General features: G+C 39.2%; 1 protein-coding gene and 1 long non-coding RNA gene across 3 annotated transcripts in view; both read right to left on the bottom strand.

Moving 5' to 3' along the window:
- The window catches only part of LOC307155885 (uncharacterized protein), a 468,056-nt gene that overhangs the window by 416,219 nt on the left and 31,566 nt on the right, over positions 1-20,271 (bottom strand). The gene's annotated exons all lie outside the window — the stretch shown is intronic.
- On the bottom strand, positions 16,011-16,791 carry LOC307156646. 2 transcript variants are annotated; one of them, XR_013820756.1, is made up of 3 exons: positions 16,703-16,791; positions 16,444-16,552; positions 16,011-16,094 (listed from the first exon to the last, which is right to left on the bottom strand). It is a non-coding gene; the product is annotated as an uncharacterized lncRNA (long non-coding RNA). The 2 variants fall into 2 exon arrangements; XR_013820757.1 differs by having other exon boundaries at positions 16,710-16,791.

Raw genomic sequence — 20,271 nt, 5'->3', positions numbered from 1 at the left:
GTCATTTGTCGCGTACGTGCTTTGTCGCGGTAGCATACAATGGCAGAGGGAGGTGAGACGCGAGTGCGAGTAATTAAAAATGCTCCAACTACTTTTAAAGCCTACATCTGGGCACATTTCGGCTTTTATGAACAACCTGGTAAGCACGACCTGCAGAAGACACGCGCTGTGTGCGCTCATGTCACACACGAATTGAATATGCAGGAGGCAATACCACTAACTTGATAAACCACGTTAGCCGTTTTCACCCCGAGCTGTTAACGCCTGGCAGAGTCTGACTGCTTTAGAGATGCGCGGATGAGCTCCAACATCACCCGAATCCGTAGCCAAAAATAAATCATCCACCCTGACCCGCCCCAATAACTTTCTCTGATTTAAGTATCCGCACCCGATGGTCAAATTACACTTATTCTGTGGTGTTATGCGTGATTATAAATGGATGATCGTCACCTTCAACAGCGGATTCAGCGACGGTTGATGCGCGCATCTTTAATGGTAACATAATACACTGATTAATGAGCGCTGCTTTTAAATGAACATTTCTTTAAAACAAAATGTATTTGACAGATTTTCCTTTTCTTAATGGCATAAACAAGCTTTACTCCCTTGAAACTTAAACTGGAATGTCACTGTTTGAACAGGCGTGCACACACACGCGCGCACACATTACTTTTGAAGAAAAATTTCAAATTGAGGATGCGGTGCATCGCGATGCATTGTGATATCGAATTGAACTGAATCGATGACATGATAATCGTAATCGAACCGAACCGTGAGACCAGTGTCGGTTCACACTCCTAGTATGTGACAAATGTTTTGGCCTAAAAAATGTGACATCGCTTAGAGCACCTTTAATTTTTAAATTAAATACTGTGAGAATCATGTTCAATCTGATTTCAATTCCACAGCTGTTTAGTATCTATTAAGGAGGTTGTTGACAGTATTGTGTTCATGTTTCTACCAATGTTGTTTGTGAGAAATAAGTATTTTAACCCACAGTAACTTTCCTTATAGAATGCTCTAACATCTTTTTCATTTTCTTTTCTCTACCAAACAGCTCAGGAGATAGTTGATCCTCAGATGCACAGATCTACCTCTAGTCCACCTTCATTCCCACACCCACCTGGCCATCAATGTTTCATTAAATAATAAATATGCAATAAAATAATAAATATGCAGTCCATAGCCAGTGTCTGCCATGCACGATCTGTTCCTTGTTCATTGCAAATGTTTTAGATTGTTCTATTAAAGCTCATTATAATCTTTGAGAACGGTATTATGGTAGCTGCAACACTTCCTAGGGAAGGGATCTTGCGTGTAGGTGTTCTGGCAGAACTCGTCCAGCAGGAGTAAGTTCTGTGTCATATCACTCCAAGATCCTCCAATCAGCACCAGCTCATCAGCAGAAGCCAGACTTTGTGACTATATTCACCTTTATGCTCTCAGCAGTTACTACATTACATTGTGTATATTGTGTCCTTAATTTTTTTAATATATTTAAAGTTGAATCAACTCTCTGGAAAGTAAATGTCATTAAATATTAAATATGTGAGGTAATATGAATCAAATTAATATTTGCATAGGTTGTTTACTCCTAAGGCTTCTTCCTCGTATATCTACAAGGGTTTTCTTAACCATTGCCAGCTTTGCCTTGCTCATTGGGAGTTTGTAAGCATCATTATTTGGAACAAAATATGAAAATGGATTGGTGTGTGTTTAACTATTTCCGTGCATGGCATAGTCAAAGAACCACCTGACATAAAGCCATGGATCATGGAATAACTTAAATTGTTACTCAAATTATCAAGCTTGTTATGCTACACTTTACGTTCTAAGCAGCAGCCAGGCATGGTAGTCTAAGGGTCTAATTTATGCTTTCTGCAAAATACATTCAGATTTGTATCCAGTAAGGATAAAGTTGCCCTTAACAAATCATTGAAAGCATTATTTAAATAAATCCATGTGTGTAATGCTAATATATTTTTCTGTACTGAAAAAAAAAAAAAAGCTAAGTGTCCTTCGTAAATATATGTAGTAAGACAAAATGAAAAAATGGTGAAACTGCATTAGCCAACGCAAAATCTCTTCGGTAAAACTCAGTTTTGTTTTCACATGTACTGATAAGGGGAAAATGCAACAATGTTTTTAATGCTTGTCGAATTGTATGCTGATCAACGACGAACAATGAGCCATGTATGTATAATTATTTAAATATATATATATATTCCGTGTTTTGGATGCGAGTGGCACAATGCAAGCCAGACACTCGCGGCTGCGTCTGATCTGCTCGATCCGCGTGGCAGCATGCAATTTAAAATATTTAAGATTCATCGTATAGACATCGTATAGAGGTAAGGAAGACGGCTCATTAATATTAAAAAACGGTCGTTCGAATGCGATGTTTACCAGACGCTACGATCTTTCAAAGACGTCTCCGCGATGTACGTGTGCTATCTGGGTCATCGCTCTATGAGGAGAATATTCGTTCTAATATGGTTATTTTAATTACTGCAGTTTTAATTTCATTCAGCTCTCTGACTGATACAAACACACATAACGTTATAGCTATTTGAAAGACTCTGGAACACGCAGATGTCTTAAGCTATAATTAAAGTATTTCAGAATCGAGGGACACGCTCAATTGTTACCTTATCGTTGCGTGGGATCTTATATCTTGGGTTATTTTACTGCAGTTTGAATAAAATAACATAAAAAGAATAAAATGGGGAGGCAGACTAGACTAGAGTAACAGCTCAAGCAGCAGGTCATTCATTCAAACAGAGCGCGCGGCGCGCGCTGCATACCTCATACACACAGACTCGGAGGTTCGGATCTCTCCGCATAGGCTACTATGAAAATATAATTACTTCGTATATGCTTACAATTTTAGGTTAAACTTCCCGCATTTGTCTCCACCAATATAATGTAGGATATTTGTAATTTGTAGTGATTACAATTTAGCTCAAAGGAATTATTAATTAATTTATAGGGAATTCAAAAGAGTCACTTATTACAACCGAGCAAATGACTCGTTCGCGGTTCATTTGAACTGGCTGTAACTATCAACTCTGCAACGGATATAAATATCCGAACTATAGTGAAACACTATATAGTTAGCAAGGTAACTTAGATCAGAAGTTTAAGACATTAAATTTGTAAGCAAAATAACACAAGTAATATTTCTCTTTAGAATACAAACAAGACTTTATTGATTATTCTAACACATAAAACTAATATCTAACACAAACACACACATACACATTCATACGCGTTGCAGAAAGAAAAGAGTAAGGAAAGATTAAGTTTTAAGAGTGAGTTTAAGAGTGAGATGATGTAATCCCAAGTTTCTATGCACTTATAAGACACAACCTGAATGAACCATCAATCATTAGTTTAACCTATCGTTTCCTAGGTTATTAAATCTGTATCAAATACACCAGTTCAGCTTAAGAGTCTGGAGGCAGTACTTGCTTGTCTTTGTGTTTGGGGATTCCCTTTTGTTGCGTGAAAGGGGTTTTCCCGGTCGTTCTTGGCTGGTCTCCTCGTGCCTGATGTCTGGGTCACGTGGTCAGTCACGTGGCGTGCTGGCGGAATGAAAGTCTTTGTTTGAAGCTGGCTTTGCAGAAGAAACGTGGCTCGAAGTCTTGTTGCAAAACTTAACTTAGAACCGAGACTCACAACGGAAAAGAAAGGAAACTAAGAAAAGAAAGGAAATTGAGAGGAGTAGATGGTGGCTTGAATGAAGCTGTTTAACCCATGTTCTTCAGATCTTGATTTGGGTTGTTTCGTCTGCGCGTTTACATGGTTCCTAGTCTGTCTTAGATCTTCATCTCCCGCTGCATTTCTGGTTCTGCACTAAAAACTCTTAACTTTGTTCTGGTGTTAAGATTTTAAACTCAAATGTCCGCCCAGCCTCCTGGATCAGTTCTAACCAATTAGACACTGTCTTTGTTTAGGAGGTGGCGTTCTCTTCACTTCTTATCATAAATCAAGCTTATCTGTGCTCTCCTTAGTCTCTAAGCTCTAGCAAAGAGTACAGAGGCCACAGCTAAGACATTATTACTATTATAAGAATCCGAAACATTTTCCACAGATTTCAATCAAGCCATCCTTTGAATTAAGAACATACGATAATATTGATATGAAACACAACACATTTTCATTCAAATATCTAACAATAATAACAATTACATGAATTGTATGGCATCTAAGCATATCAGATACACCCATCTATTGTAGGAACAATATAGAATCATGTCGTTGCATGATGCTTGATCTATAAGTCCATTGAAAATTGTTCTTGAATGATTTTATTTATGTTATAGGTAAAATCTCAGCTCTGTGGTTTGAAACTATTTTACACCCTGAGGTCTATCAGAGGTCCTTAAGGAGGGGTCTGGAATGTTGTGGGCTCAAGCAGCTCCTGCTGTTATCTTGATCGGGCTGAATTGTGCTATCTCTGAGCCAATCATTCTTTTCCAAGCTATCTTACATTGACCAGTTCTTTCTTTAGTTGGGCTCATCTTCTTTGAAGCTTGCATGGCCATAAAGTTCTTAGCTGGGGGTTTTCGTTGGTCAACGGAGACTGGCTGGCTGGAGCCTTCTTTTATGGCTCTGGGGTTGGTGATTTGGTGTCTGGAATGTTCAGTTCTGTGAGAAATTATGTTTGAACAATTCACTTGGAAGATTCATTTGTGTTTGTTTCACACTCAATCCTACAGTTATGTGAAGCTCACATGCACTAAAAGCCTGTCTACCAGTGCCTGGACACTGGACAAAGTTATCTTTCGAGTCTTAAATACACAAGGTTTACATAAACAAAGTCGGTTATGTCTAAAGTGAAAGCAAACTTGAGAAAATTGAGAGAAAATCTGCTTGTCAAATGCGTGTCTATTAGACGCGTCGCGCGCAGCTCTTAAAGAGACAGTAGCTGAATAGAAAACACGCTGCCGCTTATCCTTAAAGGGATAGTTCACCCAAAAATAAAAATTATCTCATTATTTACGCACTCTAATGTTGTTCCAAACCTGTATTAATTTCCTTCTAATATTTTTCTAATATTAATATTTTGAAGAATGTGGCTCAGTAACTTTTATTTTCAACAGAAGAAAGAAACTTATTTGAGTTTAAAACAACTTGAGAGAGCAAATTATGACAATTTGAATTTATAGGAGAACTATCCCTTTAATGTTAATAAAACAACAAAATGCAAAGAGAAAATCACTCACTGCTCTTGACTGACACTTTAATAGTAGCTTTAATAAGTATCAATGTATAATTTATACAGTGAAGTCCGTTTTGTTTTATTTTCATTTGTTCATTTAATTACTTTCTTCTATACTGTTAAATACACCTACTGTAGCTGAAAACATAAAGCACTGTTTATTTAATTTGTATATTAATTTGTGTATGTGTAATGTGTATCTTTGATCTTAATATTTAATAACAAAGAAAATAATGACAAATGTTTTTATCTTCGTCCCTGTCTGCCATTCTTTTTTATTTTATAAAGAAGAACCTGCCACTTTTCCTGAAGAAGTAGGCTAAGTAGGCTTATGTCTAGGACAGTTATTCATTTGTTGTGGGTTCATCCACATATTTTTTTTTGCACTATTCAATGCACATTTGTTGTTGTAGACATACAGAGTTACTTTCAGCAGTCAGTTATAGGCCTAACATAGGCTATTCAAGAAGGGGGGCTTCAAAGATGGCCAAATAAAAATATATTTTTTATTTGACTAATTAATTTATTTTAAGTTATATATTTGGCTTTGTTTGTTTAATATCTGCTGGAATGTTAAAAAAATGTTCAGTGTTAAATAAATATTTTGAAATTGTATTTATGTTCTTTGATTTATTTCTCTGAAAAGCAACACAAAATAGTAAAAAGCTAATTTTTACTATTTAATTATTGTAATGGTGAAAAAATTGGCAAAATAAATGGAAAAAAATGCGAAACACCGCGTTCGGTATTCGGCCTTCGGCCTTCGGCCAAGCATTTCATTATTATTCGGCTTCGGCGTCGGCCAAGAATTTCATTTTGGTGCATCCCTAGCCCTGACCACATTCTTAACAGCAATAAAACCAACTTATCTGACCGTAGTCAGGGTAACCGAGAATCTTCTTTCCTTTGTTGGGGGGGATGGGACGATAGGTCCCAGAGTGAGTTAAATATAACAAATAATTGTGATTTGTCTCAGTTGTTACAACAGTAGGAACAAAGAAAGGCCCTAAGAAAAAGAACATCTTTAAACATTGGTTTAAACCATAAAAAGGGACAGAAAACGGTAAGGAACATGTCCTACATATCTCCTTATTCATCCAGGGAACTGTGCGCTCACAGTGGAAACTGCACCTGGAATAACAGCCAATGTAATCTCACCCACTAACACAGTAATGAGCATCTGTTATACCTCAAACAATTTACATCAAGTTTGGACTCTATGAGTTCAGAACGCTGCCGCAAGGACTTTAAGAAAGGTTTGGAAAGGAAATAAACCATTTCCAAGGTTCTAAAGACACTCTTTCATTTAACTGTGTATTTTGGGACAAATCCACAAGCTCCACAGAGTGGGAAGGTGGGACGTGATGGGCGGACACTTGGAATGCTACGACTTCATTTGTCTCACCGTGAGGCAGGAAGAAGTAGGAAGGCGGGAATTAGTATTCGCCTCCCCAACTGGAAGGTTAGCTTATATTTATGTTTCACATGGTCGGGTGATCAGTCCGGCAATGGGCTACGTCTTCCACTGGTATCTTTCTGCTCGCAGTGGGGGAAAACTGGATCGCTTTCCACCAGTTGCAGAGCCGCACTGAGACTGAGAAACCTCTTCCCAAAGGCCTTGGCATTAGGTTGTTGCTATATTAGATTGGTATTTGTGTAGAGACTCTATCTAGGGTCAGCATATACAGATATATGCATTAGACATGTTATCTGTATTCACTGTACATTCATTGCTTCATCCAATCCGTTGCTCATCTACTTGGAATTCATTGTTATCGTTCATTTGTGTAGTTGTTTGTAGTTTCTGTTTGATTATTGATTCAATTTTCATAGTAGTATTTAGTGAGTGTGATATTTTTCTCATGTATATATTTTTTCATAAATTCATTCTTATAGCAACTGTGTCATTCTTGTGTTGATAATCAGAGGCTCTACAAGCTCGCCAGAATCTCACTAAATCCTTCAGATTGATCAGATGATGAACTTCCTATCATGTATATAATTCTAATTCTTTCAACAATCTTCCATGATTGTTCTTCATTGTCAAGGTGAAATTCCTCAGTTGGTGCCCTTTAATATAGGTAGGAATCATTTGAAACTCTCACACTTGCCTTAGTGTGACCAAAAAATAAATGAATACTAATATAGATTATAAATCACTACAACACCAACATTTTCACTAGTGCACTGATGCATCTTCTCCATTGACTTGTATTCCAACCTGTCTCCTCATTATATATTGGTTGGTCAGATTGTGGCTCTTTTGATGTACCTAAAGCAGCTGAACTGCATCTACATATATGTGTATCTGTGGCTAGCAGCCCTTTCTTTGGATCACAGAGGTAAGTGCACTCCCTCAGACAAAATTCAAACATTCAACCAGATGTGTTTCAATATATCAGGGATTTAAAAAATCGTTGCAAGTTTGTTTTCTTCATTTTTTAAGAAATTTATTTAATTAATCATTTCTTCAAACATAGGAAATGTTACTGCCTAAACCTGATGAGACTCTTTAAATAAAGAAACTGTAAGACCTCATGTCTTCACACCGAGGAACTGCAATGACTCCAGGTAAGGTGAGTGTGGTGTTACAATATGTAAATGTGCTGTATACAACTCAATGATATCACAGAAACGTATTAAAAACAGAAAAAACATCAGATGGAGAAATATGCTTTGTGCCGATCCATTGTGTAATGCAAACACAGAATCAAATAATGGTAGTTTAACAGTCATGTATGGTGTACCATTTATTACTAGTTATAGCTAAATAATGACATTTTGGTTGGTCTTGAATAGTCCCAAAACAGGAGGTGAGGCTGTATCTCAGCAATGCTTTTGTGTATTGGAATGGAGCTTTGGAATGCTTTGTTGGCACCACCTACAAGTCAAGAAATACAAAATAAATAAATAAAATCCATGTATTCTTTGGAGCATATAGAATCTGATTTTGCAACGGTCGGCTGTAATGCTGCTTTGTTGTATACATGGTGTAATGGATTGACCTAATTAATTGGGGTGCACAGCAGGTGATAAAACCTACTACATTTCTTTGAGTCAGTCAACCATACAAAAGATTCACACATTTAAAAATAAATAAAAAATAGGTACCCTCAATATGTGGATGAAGTATTATGTCATATAATGGTACATGCACTTTTACAAGTTGATTGTACTGAACTAAAAATCTAAAAATCCATCCAGTGTTTTTTTAATCTCCTTATACCCTCTCTGAAATCAAGCCGTTCGATTTTGTGACGACACCCCTCCCATGATTGTTGATTGACAGCAGCGTTTCAACACAGACCCGCCAGTCAATCATAGTCCACACGTCATTGTTAATACGCTGGAGCACTGCCTATGAGCAGAATGGCATCTAAGCGATTGTGGTGTTCTGTTCTTTGGTGTAATAATGAACACAGCAGTCATTTTGATGTTCCTAAATCCGAACCGCAGAAGACGCAGTGGCTGAGTTTTGTTTTCGAAGGGAATATTCCCCATGATCAATGTCAATACTTTCATGTTTGCGTGAATCATTTCACACACCAGACTGCTTTACAAACGAGGGTCAGTATAAGCTCATTTTGCTAAGAAGCTGCTCCTGAAAAAAGGATCGATATCCACTATTTGTGTTCCTGCTGCACCTCCAGAAGAAGAAGTGAGTGTAACGTTTTATTAACCTTTATATTAATCTTTGCAAATCGCTAGCACGCTTCACGATGAATGCAGCTAAGGTTTACACTCAGGGTACATTACGGCATGTTTTCTATGTACGACATTCTCAATATAATTCATAATCCCATGTTTATAATGAACAACGCGTTATGGTTGTTGTGTTTTTGTGTAACAAAATGTATACGCACAGAACAGAGGGGCAGGGTGAACAAAGCTCATTATCATTTAAAGACACATCCACCCAAGGAAACGACCTCAGAGTGAGGCAGCGAGGGGACCCTCACCACATTCTACAGCACCCCTCCACAACGAATGCCCTACTGTGGGGCTCTGCGGGTTTACCAGAGGACTGTACCTGGACTGTGTTGTTGACGGGCAGCCCTGCAGTGCCCTGGTGGATACGGGGTCCACCATTTGCTTGCTACGAAATGGACTGTTGTCAGGAACGCCCGGTTCTCTTCCAGAGGACTGGACCCCCACCAATACCAAACTTCTCACCGTCACGAGTGAAAGGACAGTAATGCCTGGAAAGAAGCTGTTGTCTGTGGTGGTGGGGATGAGCCAGACGAGCCACGAGTTCTGGCTCACTGATATTAGAGATGAGTTCATTGTTGGCTTGGATTTGTTGGCCCTCTGGGGAGCACGTGTCGACATGCCGGGGGCTGCCCTATGCCTAGGTAACGAGACTGCGCCGCTCCGATTGGGCCAGAGCCGTCTTGGAGGAGCTCCGGCCCCCAACCGCCACACAAGAGCTGCAGAGACACGGGGGAGCCCCAGGGGAGTATTGCAGCTCAGACCAGTGCATCTCAGCCACTACCACCGCATGCTCCATCCGCCCCACGTCACCTGAAACTGTTGCTTCTGTTGAGGAGTTGGGGCTGCGACACAGTGAGCATCTGAGCGCACCGCAGCGGGAGCAGTTACAACGCCTATTGGGAGACTTTGTGGACATTTTTGCAGCCTGAGAGGAGGACTGTACCAGAACAGCTCTGGTGCAGCATCACATTGATACTGGTCCCGCTGCCCCCATTCACTTACGCCCCCATAGACTGCCTCTAGCCAAGCTCCAGGCTGCTGAAGAAATTATCCGAGAAATGGCAGCTTACGGCGTTATTGAGTCCTCGGACAGTCTCTGGGCCGCACCAAGGGTCATGGAGCGGTAGAAAACCGGGGGGTGGCGCCCTTGCGTGGACTTTCGCCGACTAAATGCGGTCACCCGCAAGGACTTATACCCACTGCCGCGTATTGGCGATGCTTTGAATTATGTAGGAGGCTCTTGCTGGTTCAGCTCTTTGGGCAAGGACTGTGTCAGTTTAAAGTAATGCCCTTTGGACTGTGTAATGCCCCAGTCACATTTGAAAGGCTGATGGAGCGGGTCCTTAAATACATTCCCCGCACCTGCTGTGTGGTTTACTTGGACGATCTGTTGGTCAATGCCAGAGACTTTAACCAGGCTGTCCCGAACTTACGGGAGGTCCTGACAGCCATCCGTAGCGCTCTTTAGGCCGCCGCCTAAGGCCAGGGTCCACGAAGAGCCTGGTAAGCACTTGGTGGTAGGAGGTTAGTGGACCGCTGCGCACCGCCCCCTAGGCGATTTTTCGGAGGCATTGCCTCGGGCCTAGGGGCCCTGGTTGCCCCGCGGGAGTCCAACGAATTTCGGCCCCCTCGCTCGTAATCTGGGCAGCGGCCACAGGAGGGCAACCCCCGACCACCTGCAATCGTTTCGACACGCGTCGAACAGGTTTCAGGCCAGCAACCACGGAGCACACGAGCCTCCCCGACCGCCTTTTAGTGACAGCCCGTGGCCCCGCCCACTAACCATGAACAGCCTATTCGTCCCACTGACCGCCTAGGTGACCATGAACGGCCTATTCGTCCACGGCCAATCTTAGTGACAGCCTGTGGCCCTGCCCGCTGACAGCCTATTCGTCCCCCTGACTGCCTATATGACCACGAACGACCTGTTCGTCCACGGCCAATCTAAGTGACAGCCCGTGGCCGTGGCCCTGCCCACTGACCACGAACAGCCTATTTGTCCCCCTGACCGCCTAAGTGACCACGAATGGCCTGTTCGTCCATGGCCAATCTAAGTGACAGCCCGTGGCCCTGCCCACTGACCACGAACAGCCTATTCGTCCCTCTGGCCACCTATGTGAACACAAATGACCTGTTCGTCCATGGCCAATCTAAGTGACAGCCCGTGGCCCTGCACACTGACCACAAACAGCCTAATCATCCACGTGGGCACAGGAAGGGCCCACCTCCCAGCCAACATTTGTATGTGGGGCCCATATGGGTATGAAATGGGCTGAAAAATGGGCCCCATGTAGGATTGTCCGCGGGTTCCATAATGGCCCCATGTTAATTGCCCAGATGGATTTCATGTAGGATTGCACTTGGTACTAGGTGGGAACCAAGTGGGCAAAATGCACAAGACCCATCTCTGTCCCAGCTTTAACCCAGTAGACATTTGTATGTGGGGCCCATGTGGGTTTGAAATGGGCTGAAAAATGGGCTCTGTATGGGATTGTCCGCGGGTTCCATAATGGCCCCATGTTAATTGCCCATATAGATTTCATGTAGGATTGCACTTGGTACTAGGTGGGGCCCAAGTGGGCAGCATGCACAAGACCCATCTCGGTCCCAGCTTAACCCGGCCGACATTTGTATATGGGGCCCATGTGGGTTTGAAATAGGCTGAAAAATGGGCTCTGTATGGGATTGTCCGCGGGTTCCATAATGGCCCCATACCAACTGCCCACATGGATTTCATAAAGGATGGCACTTGGTACTAGGTGGGACCCAAGTGGGCAAAATGCACAAGACCCATCTCTGTCCCAGCTTTAACCCAGTAGACATTTGTATATGGGGCCCATGTGGGTTTGAAATAGGCTGAAAAATGGGCTCTGTATGGGATTGTCCGCGGGTTCCATAATGGCCCCATACCAACTGCCCACATGGATTTCATAAAGGATGGCACTTGGTACTAGGTGGGACCCAAGTGGGCAGCATGCACAAGACCCATCTCGGTCCCAGCTTAACCCCGCCGACATTTGTATATGGGGCCCATGTGGGTTTCGAAATAGGCTGAAAAATGGGCTCTGTATGGGATTGTCCGCGGGTTCCATAATGGCCCCATGCCAACTGCCCACATGGATTTCATATAGGAATGGGACTTACAAAAAGGTGGGCCCCAACTGGGCTACATGCACAAGACCCTTCTTGGTCCCAGCTTTAGTTTTTTTGTAGGTACTACAAGGTTACTACATGGGCCGAAATACGGGCTGTAAGTGGGTTTGTCCATGGGTTCCATGTTGGCCCCAGCAACTTACTCATTTAGGTTTTATGCAGGATTTCACAGGGCTTTAGGTGGGGCCCAACTAGGAATCATATGTATGTGGCCCAACTAGGGATCATCTGGGTTCCATCTAAATGAGTAGCAACACCACACAAACAAGTTTTAAAGCATTAGAGCACACAGTGAGATTGAAATCTTTTCAAATTTAAATTTTTATTGAAATTACCCATCATATTATGCTATATTCTGAAATTCCAGAGACAATATTTAAAGAAGCAGATTTATGTCAGATTAAAGAGTATCTCTTTAAAGTTCTATACCTAATTGTTAAAATACATACTTTTAACCTACCTAGTCTTTACTGAAAGCTTTGAACATTTGAACAGGAAATAAATTGGGTACAGTTAGAAGAAGCAGCAACTACACATGTTAGTACAGCTTACACTGCAGACAGTCATTTGTGCATTCTGGACACTGTCCTCCATCTCTTGTCCCAGACTATTTTGGGAGTTCCCTCTCAGCTTCTTGCCAGTTGATCTGAGCAGTCTTCTTAAGAGCCTCTGCAAAACAAATTTGTTTTTTTAGAGATTAGGATTTTAGAGAAATCATGTTACTTACACATGTCACAATGACCGTATGAAAGAATAACAACTTTTACTCAGGATAAAAAACAAAAACAGCATTAAACTTCAATTGAAATGGTCATGGTATTGGAATGCCACTGGAAGGGCATTTGGGAAATCAACAGAGAATTACTGTTTATTTATTCAGACTATTCCGATTTAATTTTGTATTAATAAAACCAGTTTATAAAGTATGAATATGCGATGTGTTTGAAAGCATCAATTCATTAATTGATACAAGTTAACCCTTAAAAAAAATTATAAACAAAAATAATAATAATAATAATAATACATTATTTGTCTCAAGTCATTTTAATATTAGGTAGTTTTTCACAATCAGATTCTCAGTCCATGATAGAATGGGCCAACAAAATGATGCATAATTAAAGTATTTTAATTATTTTTTATTGCTAATGATTTATGATTGCTTTTAAAGTAAAAATATAAAAAATATTATTCTTTGTGTCTTTGGAAAATAATTGAGGTGATCACAGGTGTGGATGATTCTTAAATTTCCAGGATGGCTCGACTTAAGAGTCACAGTTTTAATAACAAGTTAGAATTGTTAAAATGAGAATCTGATTCTTTTAGTGTTTCAGACAGAGATCATGGTTCTGAACAGATACATTAACAACATAACATGTAATTTACTAGAGGTTCTGACAAATGTTAATTTCTGCAATCGATTTAAAATGTTTAATCTGAATGAAAAAAAAAAGTTTGAATGAATGATTTAATGACTAAAATACGTGTTTCATTACTGGATGAATCAGCGATTTTGAACGAATCTCAAGAATGAATGATTAAAGTTTCAAGTGTCAAGATTCTTGCAAAAGTTGATTTACTCTATTTTGATTGCTACTGTAGACAGTGTTTATATCTGAACTATAAACTTTTATCTCAGTACTTCTGTGGTCATTTGAATTAAGAGCTGATGTTGTTGTAATATTATTTAAGAATATAATAAATGACTGTTGTGTCAATCTAAAATGATCTTCCCACTCCTCATTCTGTGAAGTGGTGCAGGACAACGTTGTACAACAAGTGCTTGTTCTGGACTCTCATCTGCAGATGCCTTGTTTTTGGCATCTGGGCATCGTTTTTTTACTGCTTGATTAATATAAGCAGCACGGCAAACCTTTGTGTACTCCTCGTCTCCTAATAAGGACTTGAAATATAGGTAAATATAAGTCTGCTTTTTAAAACAACGGAGGATGGTTAGTTTGTGACAACAGCAGGAAACTGCATATTACATTCACATCAAAAAGATTAAATCAGATTTGAAGCTTGTGACTTATAAATGCACATCAACCCGATGACTTAGCATTCATGTAAAAACCATGTTCAGATTCATCAATCAGAATGATTTCATTCTGATCGAAACAAAACAGCGCCAACGCAGATAAATGTGCAATGTGATCTTACTTGACAAAGGTTTAAGACAAATCGTTGTCATTTAGGAAAATATTGCGTGGGTATTTGAATCGAGATCAAAATCTTTCAACAATTTCAGCTCTAATTTCTGATAATATAAGTGGTGGGGGTGGAACGGTACATGTATTCGTATTGAACCGAAACGGTACGGGCGTCACGGTTCGGCGCATAAATTTACACGGAGAATACACGGTATAAAAATAAATAAAACTTGTGTGCAAATTAATGAATGTAATGTGGAACTACTGTTAGATACACGGGTTCTTTATGGACACCTAATCTGTAGCCCCGCCTTAGCTCTGAAGCTGGCTGCGATGTAAAGATTGCAATGCTGGAATATATTGTGTGTGTGTGTGTGAGAGAGAGAGAGGCGCGGTCGCGATCGAAAAGTCACAAAGTGCTTACTGAAATTTGTGTGTGTGTGTGTGTGTGTGTGAGGTGCGATCGAACAGTGGAAACATAAAAACATACTCCGTCATTTTGTTTATACAGGACATCATTCAAACTGCAAAGTGTTTAAGTTACTGTTAATTAAAGTTTTAAGGAAAACAAATATATTAATCTGAAATGTAGCAAATTAACTCAATTCAATTCATTCAGGTACAATTACCAAACATATCTAAAGGTCTTTTTGTCTTTTTATCAATTTAATTAATAAACTAATTATATAAAACTTTTGTCAGTGTACTACAAATAAACTGGTTCCCTGGAATGCCTTACTTTATTAATAAAACTTATTTAAAAAATACAAGGCTTAAGTCATTTATTTTCCTTTGGTGGTACAGCCTGAGACATGGACAAGCCTTCTGCATTTTTGTTTTGCTTAGCTTTTTTCCTCCATTGTACCAAACTCGTACCGAACTGTGATGTCTGAACCGAGGCATGAACCGAACCGTGACTCCTGTGTACCGTTCCACCCCTAATAAGTGGCTCTGTATATTTCTGATATGTAGAGAAACATTACACTTAATTCAGAATCCTAACTACACATATTATTAAAGTAGTTTGCTTTAAAAATGAAAATTAGCCCATGATTTACTCATCCTAGGTGTGTATGACTTTCTTCTTGCAGACGAATACAATCGGAGTTATATTAATAAACACATTGACACTTCCAAGCTGCATAATGGCAGTGGATTGCAACCATTGCAACCATCAGATTGAAGCTCAAAAATGTGCATCTATCCATTACATAAGATCTCTACGCGGCTCCGGGGGGTTAATAAAGGCCTTCTGAAGCGAAGCCATGAGTTTGTGTTAGAAAAATATTCATATTTAAAACAACTAGGTTCTGGGCAAACAAACATACGGATTCCACTTAAGGATAAAGCGCAACTTATGCGAGTAATGCGACATGCTGCTGATATTTACGCTACCCCATGATGCACTACGCTACTTCTGACGTCACAAGTTGCGCTTTATACAAAATAGACTATGTATGGCCGGAAGCTAGTTATTTTACTTTCTAAAGTATTAAATATGGATACTTTTGGAAACTCATGGCCTTGCTCCAGAAGGGCTTTATTAACCCAACCCCATAGTTAATATAACTCCAATTTTATTTGTCTAAAAGAAGAAAGTTATATACACTAACGATGGCTTGAGGGTGAGTAAATCATGGGGTAATTTTCATTTTAGTGAAAATTACTACTACACTAAGTCAATTATGTAAAATCTAATTTTGTAAATTGTATTAAATTAAGTAAAATCAAAACACCTCACACACAACAAAAGGTTAATAGATTCATAACAGAAGTGACAGTGCAATCCTCCACCAAATTGCCAGTACTCATCTGGATCCTTGGTCAATCTGGGGTGGGATGGAGTGGGCTGATAAGTCCTCAAAAAGAAAGATTTAATTTGTACCATTCCTTTAAACAATATTAAACAAAACGTATTTAAATTGTACCAACATTTGCCATTATTAAACATTCAGACAACATGAACAAATGGTCCCCAATAGCTCCCTGGGTGCCGCAGCAAAAACAGCTGCCCACTGCTCCGGGTGTGTGTTCAGTGTGTGTGTGTGTGTTCAATACTCATTAACACACACACACACACTGTGAACACACACCCGGAGCAGTGGGCAGCCGTTTTTGCACATATATGTCACGTCACATCACACAATTGTAGCTTTGAAAAAAGCAAATTGGTACACCAAAATCAAACAGACCATCTAATAATTTTACCTGTAGGCACATTTATCCTGTTATGACACGTCTGAGGGTCTTCCCTTGATGTTCTTCAGTGAACTAAATAAAGGACTGATGATGGTGACATGTTCTCCTTTCTTTGTCACTTTAGAGAAAGAAAGACAAAAGGATAAAAAGTTACTCAGATTTGACACTGGTAGATGAAATTACTTTTGATGATGAGAATAATACTTTTAACTACATAATATATTAATCCCAATGTAAGGTTTAGAAGCAATGGTTAAAATTGACTTGCATCTTACTGAAGTTGATAATCGTGGTGGATTTGTCTCTCTGTTGGGTGCCTGTTCTCCCCAAAAAATCTTCTTCCAGTGCTTGATATATATATATATATATATAAATGACAGTTATATCAGTCACTTTACTCATTCGGATGCTCCTTCCCTAGATAGATAGATAGATAGATAGATAGATAGATAAAAAAAATAAAAAAAAATAAATGCAATAGTTCCACTTTAGCACAATCAAATACACTTAACCTCAGCACTACTTACTTACAGATAACTAAAGTTGCATTAAGTAGTACATTTGTTGTTCTTATTGACTTTAAGTATATAATTTAGGATACCAAAGTACAATTGCAGGGTATTTATATTAAATACATAAATATGTAAATGCATTTGTAGTAAACTTAGCATAAAATAAATGTTTCAAATATATTGTAGTTATATATTTTTTCCAATAGGGTTTTCATGTGTTTGAGTTTTAAACTAGCAGACTAACATTGACATCAGAGGCTACAACGTGCTAATACACTAATCACGATTAGCATCTTACTGTAATCAAATCAATGGTACATAGCCTACACTCGCGCGCGCGCACACACACACACACACACAGCTGCAGGTTGTAGTACGTCCGTTATCCGTGTGTATAAGTTAACTGACACAGAACATTTCTGGGAAGTTAATGAACTCCATTAACACAAGATTTGTTTACCTGCATGCATTATATATTCTACCATGAAGTCAAGTCAAGTCAAGTCAACTTTATTTATATAGCGCTTTTCACAATACAGATTGTATCAAAGCAGCTTCACAGGATTAAATAAAATAGTACATCAGTGTTTGTTTCTAGTTTAAAACATCCATGTTTGATAATGCTGATCAATAGTATTGTTGATTGATTAATTAAATTAAGTATCCCCAACTGAGCAAGCCAAAGGCAACAGTGGCAAGGAACCGAAAAACTCCATCAGGTGACCTAATGGAGAAAAAAAAAAACCTTGGGAGAACCCAGGCTCAGTCGGGGGCCAGTTCTCCTCTGGCGTTTATGAAGTAAAGACCGGATTTTACTGTAAGATTAAAAATATTATATAAATGCCTGGCTGAAGAGATGCGTCTTTAATCTAGTTTTAAACTGGGAGAGCGAGTCTGAGCAACGAACAGTATCCGGAAGACTATTCCAGAGTTTTGGTGCTAAATGTGAAAATGCTCTCCCTCCTTTAGTTGATCTGGATATCCTAGGTATGACCAAAAGCCTCGAATTTAGTGATCTTAAAGAGCGTGATGGATTATAGGGCGATAGAAGATCCGTTAAATAGACTGGAGCTAAGCCGTTTAGGGCTTTATAAGTCAGTAGCAATACCTTGTAATTAATACGGAACTTTATAGGTAACCAATGCAGTGATGATAAAATTGGTGTTATATGGTCAAATTTTCTTGATCTAGTAAGAACTCTAGCGGCTGCATTTTGGACTAACTGTAGCTTGTTTATTGAGGATGCAGGACAACCAGCCAATAAAGCATTACAGTAATCTAATCTCGAGGTCATGAACGCATGAACTAACTTTTCTGCATCAGAAACAGAGAGCATATTACGTAGCTTAGCAATGTTTCTGAGGTGGAAAAAGGCTGTTTTTGTAACATATGAAGTATGATTTTCAAAAGACAGGTTACAATCTAATATAACACCCAGGTCTTTTACAGTAGAGGATAAAGTAACGGGACATCCTACTATGTTAAAAAGTTGTATTGTAAGAGGTTTTGTGGGCGGTTTTTTGAACCGATAAGTAGTACCTCTGTCTTGTCTGAATTTAATAAAAGAAAATTGCGCGTCATCCAATCTTTTATATCTTTAACACACTCTGTCAATTTGGATAATTTAGCGTTTTCATCCGGCCGTGATGAAATATATATTTGAGTGTCATCAGCATAACAATGGAAACTAATTCCATGTTTCCTTATAATATTTCCAAGTGGCAGCATATATATTGAGAATAATAGAGGGCCTAACACAGATCCTTGCGGCACTCCATAGTTTACTGGAGTTATGATCGATTTTTCTCCATTTAAATAGACAAAATGGTATCGGTCAGATAGGTATGATCTGAACCAGCTTAATGCTTGTCCTTGAACACCGGTATAATTTTGTAGTCGATCTAAGAGTATTGTATGATCTATAGTATCGAACGCAGCACTAAGATCAAGTAAAACTAATATTGAGATACAGCCTTGGTCAGAAGCTAAGAGTAAATCATTTGTGATTTTAACGAGCGCAGTTTCAGTGCTATGATGCGGCCTGAACCCAGACTGAAACTTTTCATAGATGTCATTTTCTTGTAAGAAAGAGCCTAGTTGGGCGGACACAACTTTTTCTAGTATTTTGGACATAAAAGGAAGATTTGAAATGGGTCTATAATTTGCTAGATTATTTGGGTCTAATTGTGGTTTCTTAATGAGAGGTTTTATAACTGCCAGTTTAAATGTTTTTGGAACATGACCTAAAGTTAAAGATGAGTTAATAATATTGAGGAGAGGCTCTTCCACTACAGGTAACACTTCTTTCAGTAGTTTAGTTGGTATGGGATCTAATAAACATGTTGTTGTTTTAGAGGAAGTGATAAGTTTATTTAACTCTATTTGTTCTATAGTTGTAAAGCACTGTAATTTTTCTTGCGGGGTGATAATCGAGGCTGAATTATAAGGCGCGATTGAGGATTGAACGTTTACAATTGTGGTTCTGATGTTTTCTATTTTCTCAGTGAAAAATTTCATGAAATCATTACTACTAAACTGTAACGGAATATTTTGTTCAGGTGACGCTTGTTTATTTGTTAGTCTAGCCACGGTGTTAAATAAAAACCTAGGATTGTTTTGGTTATTTTCTATTAGTTTGCGGAGATGCTCAGCCCTGGCCGCTTTTAGGGCCTTTTTATAACGTGACGTACTGTCTTTCCAAGCGATTCTAAAAACCTCTAAATTAGTTTGTTTCCATTTACGCTCTAAATTACGAGTTTCTCTCTTTAGAACACGCGTAGTATTGTTGTACCATGGTACTTTAATTTTCTCTCTGACCTTTTTTAGTCTCATAGGTGCAACAATATCCAATTTTCCAGAGAGAATGGTGCTCATAGTGCTGGTTAGTTCCTCTAGTTCATCTGTTTGTTTAGGTTCAGACAGCAGCTGAGACAGATCCGATAAGCAATTTGAAAAATTATCTATGGTGGATGGAAGGATTGTTCTGCCTAATCGATAACGCGGCGCAGCATGATATATTACAGGGGTACGTAATATGCAAGTTACCATGTAATGGTCAGTGACATCATCACTTTGTGGAATGATATCTATATCGGTTGGATCGGTTCCAAGTGATATAATTAAATCGAGTGTATGATTAAAACGATGAGTTGGTCCGGTAACGTTTTGCTTAACCCCAAAGGAGTTTAATAAATCGATAAACGCAGCCCCTAACGCATCATTTTGATTATCTACGTGTATGTTAAAATCTCCAACAATTAATGCATTATCGACATTGACCAATAGGTCTGAGAGAAAATCTACAAATTCTTTTAGGAAATCAGCG

Source organism: Squalius cephalus (genome assembly GCF_949319135.1).
Source record: "Squalius cephalus genome assembly, chromosome: 1".
In the NCBI taxonomy this organism is placed as follows: domain Eukaryota; kingdom Metazoa; phylum Chordata; class Actinopteri; order Cypriniformes; family Leuciscidae; genus Squalius; species Squalius cephalus.
Note: the sequence above shows the minus strand (reverse complement) of the source record. Positions and strands in the feature narration are given on the sequence as shown.